Consider the following 10754-nt stretch of genomic DNA (forward strand, 5'->3'; position numbering starts at 1 on the left):
GCTCTCTGGAGAGTCTTAGCAAAGAGGTCACACAGATAATCAGAGCAATTCTCAGAGACACTGAGAACAAGCTCCGCAATTCCCTCCTGGCACTTTCCCTGTAGGAGATACCGCAAGACGTTTCTGTATATTGGGCACAGCGCTCTGCACGGTGTTAGCAGAGACTTTCCCGGGACAGTGAAACCCTATGTCAGAGACACTGAGAAGAAGCCCCAATGTTCCCTCCAGGCACTTTCAGTGTGGCTGCTTTCTCCACGTGGTTCCTGGTTTCACTGCAGCTCTGAAGAGAATGTTAGCAAAGAGGTAACCGGGACAGTGAAAACAGTACTCAAAGACAGGGAGAGCAAGCTCTCTCTTGGCACTTTGGATGTGGGACATACAGCGAGATGTTTGCTGCTTTTGCGTTTGGCTGTTGGGAGATTTACAGCACAAAGATATCTAGTTGATTTGAAGCAGTTCCGAGAAAGTCTAAACATAATCCCCACTTCTCCCTCCTGGCACTTTCCATGTGGGAGATATAGCAGGATGTATATTGGTTTTGAGGACAACTCAATGGACAGTGTAGGGAGAAAACCTCCTGGCTCCTTGAATGCCGTTTCTGGAGACACTGCGATCAATGTGGGAGATATGTCAAGATGTGTGTTTGTTTTGAGGACGGCTCTCTGGAGAGTCTTAGCAAAGAGGTCACACAGATAATCAGAGCAATTCTCAGAGACACTGAGAACAAGCTCCGCAATTCCCTCCTGGCACTTTCCCTGTAGGAGATACCGCAAGACGTTTCTGTATATTGGGCACAGCGCTCTGCACGGTGTTAGCAGAGACTTTCCCGGGACAGTGAAACCCTATGGCAGAGACACTGAGAAGAAGCCCCAATGTTCCCTCCAGGCACTTTCAGTGTGGCTGCTTTCTCCACGTGGTTCCTGGTTTCACTGCAGCTCTGAAGAGAATGTTAGCAAAGAGGTAACCGGGACAGTGAAAACAGTACTCAAAGACAGGGAGAGCAAGCTCTCTCTTGGCACTTTGGATGTGGGACATACAGCGAGATGTTTGCTGCTTTTGCGTTTGGCTGTTGGGAGATTTACAGCACAAAGATATCTAGTTGATTTGAAGCAGTTCCGAGAAAGTCTAAACATAATCCCCACTTCTCCCTCCTGGCACTTTCCATGTGGGAGATATAGCAGGATGTATATTGGTTTTGAGGACAACTCAATGGACAGTGTAGGGAGAAAAGGTCCTGGCTCCTTGAATGCCGTTTCTGGAGACACTGCGATCAATGTGGGAGATATGTCAAGATGTGTGTTGGTTTTGAGGACGGCTCTCTGGAGAGTCTTAGCAAAGAGGTCACACAGATAATCAGAGCAATTCTCAGAGACACTGAGAACAAGCTCCGCAATTCCCTCCTGGCACTTTCCCTGTAGGAGATACCGCAAGACGTTTCTGTATATTGGGCACAGCGCTCTGCACGGTGTTAGCAGAGACTTTCCCGGCACAGTGAAACCCTATGGCAGAGACACTGAGAAGAAGCCCCAATGTTCCCTCCAGGCACTTTCAGTGTGGGTGCTTTCTCCATGTGGTTCCTGGTTTCACCGCAGCTCTGAAGAGAATGTTAGCAAAGAGGTAACCGGGACAGTGAAAACAGTACTCAAAGACAGGGAGAGCAAGCTCTCTCTTGGCACTTTGGATGTGGGACATACAGCGAGATGTTTGCTGCTTTTGCGTTTGGCTGTTGGGAGATTTACAGCACAAAGATATCTAGTTGATTTGAAGCAGTTCCGAGAAAGTCTAAACATAATCCCCACTTCTCCCTCCTGGCACTTTCCATGTGGGAGATATAGCAGGAGGTATATTGGTTTTGAGGACAACTCAATGGACAGTGTAGGGAGAAAAGGTCCTGGCTCCTTGAATGCCGTTTCTGGAGACACTGCGATCAATGTGGGAGATATGTCAAGATGTGTGTTGGTTTTGAGGACGGCTCTCTGGAGAGTCTTAGCAAAGAGGTCACACAGATAATCAGAGCAATTCTCAGAGACACTGAGAACAAGCTCCGCAATTCCCTCCTGGCACTTTCCCTGTAGGAGATACCGCAAGACGTTTCTGTATATTGGGCACAGCGCTCTGCACGGTGTTAGCAGAGACTTTCCCGGGACAGTGAAACCCTATGGCAGAGACACTGAGAAGAAGCCCCAATGTTCCCTCCAGGCACTTTCAGTGTGGCTGCTTTCTCCACGTGGTTCCTGGTTTCACTGCAGCTCTGAAGAGAATGTTAGCAAAGAGGTAACCGGGACAGTGAAAACAGTACTCAAAGACAGGGAGAGCAAGCTCTCTCTTGGCACTTTGGATGTGGGACATACAGCGAGATGTTTGCTGCTTTTGCGTTTGGCTGTTGGGAGATTTACAGCACAAAGATATCTAGTTGATTTGAAGCAGTTCCGAGAAAGTCTAAACATAATCCCCACTTCTCCCTCCTGGCACTTTCCATGTGGGAGATATAGCAGGATGTATATTGGTTTTGAGGACAACTCAATGGACAGTGTAGGGAGAAAACCTCCTGGCTCCTTGAATGCCGTTTCTGGAGACACTGCGATCAATGTGGGAGATATGTCAAGATGTGTGTTTGTTTTGAGGACGGCTCTCTGGAGAGTCTTAGCAAAGAGGTCACACAGATAATCAGAGCAATTCTCAGAGACACTGAGAACAAGCTCCGCAATTCCCTCCTGGCACTTTCCCTGTAGGAGATACCGCAAGACGTTTCTGTATATTGGGCACAGCGCTCTGCACGGTGTTAGCAGAGACTTTCCCGGGACAGTGAAACCCTATGGCAGAGACACTGAGAAGAAGCCCCAATGTTCCCTCCAGGCACTTTCAGTGTGGGTGCCTTCTCCACGTGGTTCCTGGTTTCACTGCAGCTCTGAAGAGAATGTTAGCAAAGAGGTAACCGGGACAGTGAAAACAGTACTCAAAGACAGGGAGAGCAAGCTCTCTCTTGGCACTTTGGATGTGGGACATACAGCGAGATGTTTGCTGCTTTTGCGTTTGGCTGTTGGGAGATTTACAGCACAAAGATATCTAGTTGATTTGAAGCAGTTCCGAGAAAGTCTAAACATAATCCCCACTTCTCCCTCCTGGCACTTTCCATGTGGGAGATATAGCAGGATGTATATTGGTTTTGAGGACAACTCAATGGACAGTGTAGGGAGAAAAGGTCCTGGCTCCTTGAATGCCGTTTCTGGAGACACTGCGATCAATGTGGGAGATATGTCAAGATGTGTGTTGGTTTTGAGGACGGCTCTCTGGAGAGTCTTAGCAAAGAGGTCACACAGATAATCAGAGCAATTCTCAGAGACACTGAGAACAAGCTCCGCAATTCCCTCCTGGCACTTTCCCTGTAGGAGATACCGCAAGACGTTTCTGTATATTGGGCACAGCGCTCTGCACGGTGTTAGCAGAGACTTTCCCGGGACAGTGAAACCCTATGTCAGAGACACTGAGAAGAAGCCCCAATGTTCCCTCCAGGCACTTTCAGTGTGGGTGCTTTCTCCACGTGGTTCCTGGTTTCACTGCAGCTCTGAAGAGAATGTTAGCAAAGAGGTAACCGGGACAGTGAAAACAGTACTCAAAGACAGGGAGAGCAAGCTCTCTCTTGGCACTTTGGATGTGGGACATACAGCGAGATGTTTGCTGCTTTTGCGTTTGGCTGTTGGGAGATTTACAGCACAAAGATATCTAGTTGATTTGAAGCAGTTCCGAGAAAGTCTAAACATAATCCCCACTTCTCCCTCCTGGCACTTTCCATGTGGGAGATATAGCAGGATGTATATTGGTTTTGAGGACAACTCAACGGACAGTGTAGGGAGAAAAGGTCCTGGCTCCTTGAATGCCGTTTCTGGAGACACTGCGATCAATGTGGGAGATATGTCAAGATGTGTGTTGGTTTTGAGGACGGCTCTCTGGAGAGTCTTAGCAAAGAGGTCACACAGATAATCAGAGCAATTCTCAGAGACACTGAGAACAAGCTCCGCAATTCCCTCCTGGCACTTTCCCTGTAGGAGATACCGCAAGACGTTTCTGTATATTGGGCACAGCGCTCTGCACGGTGTTAGCAGAGACTTTCCCGGGACAGTGAAACCCTATGGCAGAGACACTGAGAAGAAGCCCCAATGTTCCCTCCAGGCACTTTCAGTGTGGGTGCCTTCTCCACGTGGTTCCTGGTTTCACTGCAGCTCTGAAGAGAATGTTAGCAAAGAGGTAACCGGGACAGTGAAAACAGTACTCAAAGACAGGGAGAGCAAGCTCTCTCTTGGCACTTTGGATGTGGGACATACAGCGAGATGTTTGCTGCTTTTGCGTTTGGCTGTTGGGAGATTTACAGCACAAAGATATCTAGTTGATTTGAAGCAGTTCCGAGAAAGTCTAAATATAATCCCCACTTCTCCCTCCTGGCACTTTCCATGTGGGAGATATAGCAGGATGTATATTGGTTTTGAGGACAACTCAACGGACAGTGTAGGGAGAAAAGGTCCTGGCTCCTTGAATGCCGTTTCTGGAGACACTGCGATCAATGTGGGAGATATGTCAAGATGTGTGTTGGTTTTGAGGACGGCTCTCTGGAGAGTCTTAGCAAAGAGGTCACACAGATAATCAGAGCAATTCTCAGAGACACTGAGAACAAGCTCCGCAATTCCCTCCTGGCACTTTCCCTGTAGGAGATACCGCAAGACGTTTCTGTATATTGGGCACAGCGCTCTGCAGCGTGTTAGCAGAGACTTTCCCGGGACAGTGAAACCCTATGTCAGAGACACTGAGAAGAAGCCCCAATGTTCCCTCCAGGCACTTTCAGTGTGGGTGCTTTCTCCACGTGGTTCCTGGTTTCACTGCAGCTCTGAAGAGAATGTTAGCAAAGAGGTAACCGGGACAGTGAAAACAGTACTCAAAGACAGGGAGAGCAAGCTCTCTCTTGGCACTTTGGATGTGGGACATACAGCGAGATGTTTGCTGCTTTTGCGTTTGGCCGTTGGGAGATTTACAGCACAAAGATATCTAGTTGATTTGAAGCAGTTCCGAGAAAGTCTAAATATAATCCCCACTTCTCCCTCCTGGCACTTTCCATGTGGGAGATATAGCAGGATGTATATTGGTTTTGAGGACAACTCAACGGACAGTGTAGGGAGAAAAGGTCCTGGCTCCTTGAATGCCGTTTCTGGAGACACTGCGATCAATGTGGGAGATATGTCAAGATGTGTGTTGGTTTTGAGGACGTCTCTCTGGAGAGTCTTAGCAAAGAGGTCACACAGATAATCAGAGCAATTCTCAGAGACACTGAGAACAAGCTCCGCAATTCCCTCCTGGCACTTTCCCTGTAGGAGATACCGCAAGACGTTTCTGTATATTGGGCACAGCGCTCTGCAGCGTGTTAGCAGAGACTTTCCCGGGACAGTGAAACCCTATGTCAGAGACACTGAGAAGAAGCCCCAATGTTCCCTCCAGGCACTTTCAGTGTGGGTGCTTTCTCCACGTGGTTCCTGGTTTCACTGCAGCTCTGAAGAGAATGTTAGCAAAGAGGTAACCGGGACAGTGAAAACAGTACTCAAAGACAGGGAGAGCAAGCTCTCTCTTGGCACTTTGGATGTGGGACATACAGCGAGATGTTTGCTGTTTTTGCGTTTGGCTGTTGGGAGATTTACAGCACAAAGATATCTAGTTGATTTGAAGCAGTTCCGAGAAAGTCTAAACATAATCCCCACTTCTCCCTCCTGGCACTTTCCATGTGGGAGATATAGCAGGATGTATATTGGTTTTGAGGACAACTCAATGGACAGTGTAGGGAGAAAACCTCCTGGCTCCTTGAATGCCGTTTCTGGAGACACTGCGATCAATGTGGGAGATATGTCAAGATGTGTGTTTGTTTTGAGGACGGCTCTCTGGAGAGTCTTAGCAAAGAGGTCACACAGATAATCAGAGCAATTCTCAGAGACACTGAGAACAAGCTCCGCAATTCCCTCCTGGCACTTTCCCTGTAGGAGATACCGCAAGACGTTTCTGTATATTGGGCACAGCGCTCTGCACGGTGTTAGCAGAGACTTTCCCGGGACAGTGAAACCCTATGTCAGAGACACTGAGAAGAAGCCCCAATGTTCCCTCCAGGCACTTTCAGTGTGGGTGCTTTCTCCACGTGGTTCCTGGTTTCACTGCAGCTCTGAAGAGAATGTTAGCAAAGAGGTAACCGGGACAGTGAAAACAGTACTCAAAGACAGGGAGAGCAAGCTCTCTCTTGGCACTTTGGATGTGGGACATACAGCGAGATGTTTGCTGCTTTTGCGTTTGGCTGTTGGGAGATTTACAGCACAAAGATATCTAGTTGATTTGAAGCAGTTCCGAGAAAGTCTAAACATAATCCCCACTTCTCCCTCCTGGCACTTTCCATGTGGGAGATATAGCAGGATGTATATTGGTTTTGAGGACAACTCAATGGACAGTGTAGGGAGAAAACCTCCTGGCTCCTTGAATGCCGTTTCTGGAGACACTGCGATCAATGTGGGAGATATGTCAAGATGTGTGTTTGTTTTGAGGACGGCTCTCTGGAGAGTCTTAGCAAAGAGGTCACACAGATAATCAGAGCAATTCTCAGAGACACTGAGAACAAGCTCCGCAATTCCCTCCTGGCACTTTCCCTGTAGGAGATACCGCAAGACGTTTCTGTATATTGGGCACAGCGCTCTGCACGGTGTTAGCAGAGACTTTCCCGGGACAGTGAAACCCTATGTCAGAGACACTGAGAAGAAGCCCCAATGTTCCCTCCAGGCACTTTCAGTGTGGGTGCTTTCTCCACGTGGTTCCTGGTTTCACTGCAGCTCTGAAGAGAATGTTAGCAAAGAGGTAACCGGGACAGTGAAAACAGTACTCAAAGACAGGGAGAGCAAGCTCTCTCTTGGCACTTTGGATGTGGGACATACAGCGAGATGTTTGCTGCTTTTGCGTTTGGCTGTTGGGAGATTTACAGCACAAAGATATCTAGTTGATTTGAAGCAGTTCCGAGAAAGTCTAAACATAATCCCCACTTCTCCCTCCTGGCACTTTCCATGTGGGAGATATAGCAGGAGGTATATTGGTTTTGAGGACAACTCAACGGACAGTGTAGGGAGAAAAGGTCCTGGCTCCTTGAATGCCGTTTCTGGAGACACTGCGATCAATGTGGGAGATATGTCAAGATGTGTGTTTGTTTTGAGGACGGCTCTCTGGAGAGTCTTAGCAAAGAGGTCACACAGATAATCAGAGCAATTCTCAGAGACACTGAGAACAAGCTCCGCAATTCCCTCCTGGCACTTTCCCTGTAGGAGATACCGCAAGACGTTTCTGTATATTGGGCACAGCGCTCTGCAGCGTGTTAGCAGAGACTTTCCCGGCACAGTGAAACCCTATGTCAGAGACACTGAGAAGAAGCCCCAATGTTCCCTCCAGGCACTTTCAGTGTGGGTGCTTTCTCCACGTGGTTCCTGGTTTCACTACAGCTCTGAAGAGAATGTTAGCAAAGAGGTAACCGGGACAGTGAAAACAGTACTCAAAGACAGGGAGAGCAAGCTCTCTCTTGGCACTTTGGATGTGGGACATACAGCGAGATGTTTGCTGCTTTTGCGTTTGGCTGTTGGGAGATTTACAGCACAAAGATATCTAGTTGATTTGAAGCAGTTCCGAGAAAGTCTAAACATAATCCCCACTTCTCCCTCCTGGCACTTTCCATGTGGGAGATATAGCAGGATGTATATTGGTTTTGAGGACAACTTAATGGACAGTGTAGGGAGAAAACCTCCTGGCTCCTTGAATGCCGTTTCTGGAGACACTGCGATCAATGTGGGAGATATGTCAAGATGTGTGTTTGTTTTGAGGACGGCTCTCTGGAGAGTCTTAGCAAAGAGGTCACACAGATAATCAGAGCAATTCTCAGAGACACTGAGAACAAGCTCCGCAATTCCCTCCTGGCACTTTCCCTGTAGGAGATACCGCAAGACGTTTCTGTATATTGGGCACAGCGCTGTGCAGCGTGTTAGCAGAGACTTTCCCGGGACAGTGAAACCCTATGGCAGAGACACTGAGAAGAAGCCCCAATGTTCCCTCCAGGCACTTTCAGTGTGGGTGCTTTCTCCACGTGGTTCCTGGTTTCACTGCAGCTCTGAAGAGAATGTTAGCAAAGAGGTAACCGGGACAGTGAAAACAGTACTCAAAGACAGGGAGAGCAAGCTCTCTCTTGGCACTTTGGATGTGGGACATACAGCGAGATGTTTGCTGCTTTTGCGTTTGGCTGTTGGGAGATTTACAGCACAAAGATATCTAGTTGATTTGAAGCAGTTCCGAGAAAGTCTAAACATAATCCCCACTTCTCCCTCCTGGCACTTTCCATGTGGGAGATATAGCAGGATGTATATTGGTTTTGAGGACAACTCAATGGACAGTGTAGGGAGAAAACCTCCTGGCTCCTTGAATGCCGTTTCTGGAGACACTGCGATCAATGTGGGAGATATGTCAAGATGTGTGTTTGTTTTGAGGACGGCTCTCTGGAGAGTCTTAGCAAAGAGGTCACACAGATAATCAGAGCAATTCTCAGAGACACTGAGAACAAGCTCCGCAATTCCCTCCTGGCACTTTCCCTGTAGGAGATACCGCAAGACGTTTCTGTATATTGGGCACAGCGCTCTGCACGGTGTTAGCAGAGACTTTCCCGGGACAATGAAACCCTATGGCAGAGACACTGAGAAGAAGCCCCAATGTTCCCTCCAGGCACTTTCAGTGTGGGTGCCTTCTCCACGTGGTTCCTGGTTTCACTGCAGCTCTGAAGAGAATGTTAGCAAAGAGGTAACCGGGACAGTGAAAACAGTACTCAAAGACAGGGAGAGCAAGCTCTCTCTTGGCACTTTGGATGTGGGACATACAGCGAGATGTTTGCTGCTTTTGCGTTTGGCTGTTGGGAGATTTACAGCACAAAGATATCTAGTTGATTTGAAGCAGTTCCGAGAAAGTCTAAATATAATCCCCACTTCTCCCTCCTGGCACTTTCCATGTGGGAGATATAGCAGGATGTATATTGGTTTTGAGGACAACTCAACGGACAGTGTAGGGAGAAAAGGTCCTGGCTCCTTGAATGCCGTTTCTGGAGACACTGCGATCAATGTGGGAGATATGTCAAGATGTGTGTTGGTTTTGAGGACGGCTCTCTGGAGAGTCTTAGCAAAGAGGTCACACAGATAATCAGAGCAATTCGCAGAGACACTGAGAACAAGCTCCGCAATTCCCTCCTGGCACTTTCCCTGTAGGAGATACCGCAAGACGTTTCTGTATATTGGGCACAGCGCTCTGCAGCGTGTTAGCAGAGACTTTCCCGGGACAGTGAAACCCTATGTCAGAGACACTGAGAAGAAGCCCCAATGTTCCCTCCAGGCACTTTCAGTGTGGGTGCTTTCTCCACGTGGTTCCTGGTTTCACTGCAGCTCTGAAGAGAATGTTAGCAAAGAGGTAACCGGGACAGTGAAAACAGTACTCAAAGACAGGGAGAGCAAGCTCTCTCTTGGCACTTTGGATGTGGGACATACAGCGAGATGTTTGCTGCTTTTGCGTTTGGCTGTTGGGAGATTTACAGCACAAAGATATCTAGTTGATTTGAAGCAGTTCCGAGAAAGTCTAAACATAATCCCCACTTCTCCCTCCTGGCACTTTCCATGTGGGAGATATAGCAGGATGTATATTGGTTTTGAGGACAACTCAATGGACAGTGTAGGGAGAAAAGGTCCTGGCTCCTTGAATGCCGTTTCTGGAGACACTGCGATCAATGTGGGAGATATGTCAAGATGTGTGTTGGTTTTGAGGACGGCTCTCTGGAGAGTCTTAGCAAAGAGGTCACACAGATAATCAGAGCAATTCTCAGAGACACTGAGAACAAGCTCCGCAATTCCCTCCTGGCACTTTCCCTGTAGGAGATACCGCAAGACGTTTCTGTATATTGGGCACAGCGCTCTGCACGGTGTTAGCAGAGACTTTCCCGGGACAGTGAAACCCTATGTCAGAGACACTGAGAAGAAGCCCCAATGTTCCCTCCAGGCACTTTCAGTGTGGGTGCCTTCTCCACGTGGTTCCTGGTTTCACTGCGGCTCTGAAGAGAATGTTAGCAAAGAGGTAACCGGGACAGTGAAAACAGTACTCAAAGACAGGGAGAGCAAGCTCTCTCTTGGCACTTTGGATGTGGGACATACAGCGAGATGTTTGCTGCTTTTGCGTTTGGCTGTTGGGAGATTTACAGCACAAAGATATCTAGTTGATTTGAAGCAGTTCCGAGAAAGTCTAAACATAATCCCCACGTCTCCCTCCTGGCACTTTCCATGTGGGAGATATAGCAGGATGTATATTGGTTTTGAGGACAACTCAATGGACAGTGTAGGGAGAAAACCTCCTGGCTCCTTGAATGCCGTTTCTGGAGACACTGCGATCAATGTGGGAGATATGTCAAGATGTGTGTTTGTTTTGAGGACGGCTCTCTGGAGAGTCTTAGCAAAGAGGTCACACAGATAATCAGAGCAATTCTCAGAGACACTGAGAACAAGCTCCGCAATTCCCTCCTGGCACTTTCCCTGTAGGAGATACCGCAAGACGTTTCTGTATATTGGGCACAGCGCTCTGCACGGTGTTAGCAGAGACTTTCCCGGGACAGTGAAACCCTATGTCAGAGACACTGAGAAGAAGCCCCAATGTTCCCTCCAGGCACTTTCAGTGTG

Source organism: Larus michahellis, unplaced genomic scaffold (genome assembly GCF_964199755.1).
Source record: "Larus michahellis unplaced genomic scaffold, bLarMic1.1 SCAFFOLD_101, whole genome shotgun sequence".
In the NCBI taxonomy this organism is placed as follows: domain Eukaryota; kingdom Metazoa; phylum Chordata; class Aves; order Charadriiformes; family Laridae; genus Larus; species Larus michahellis.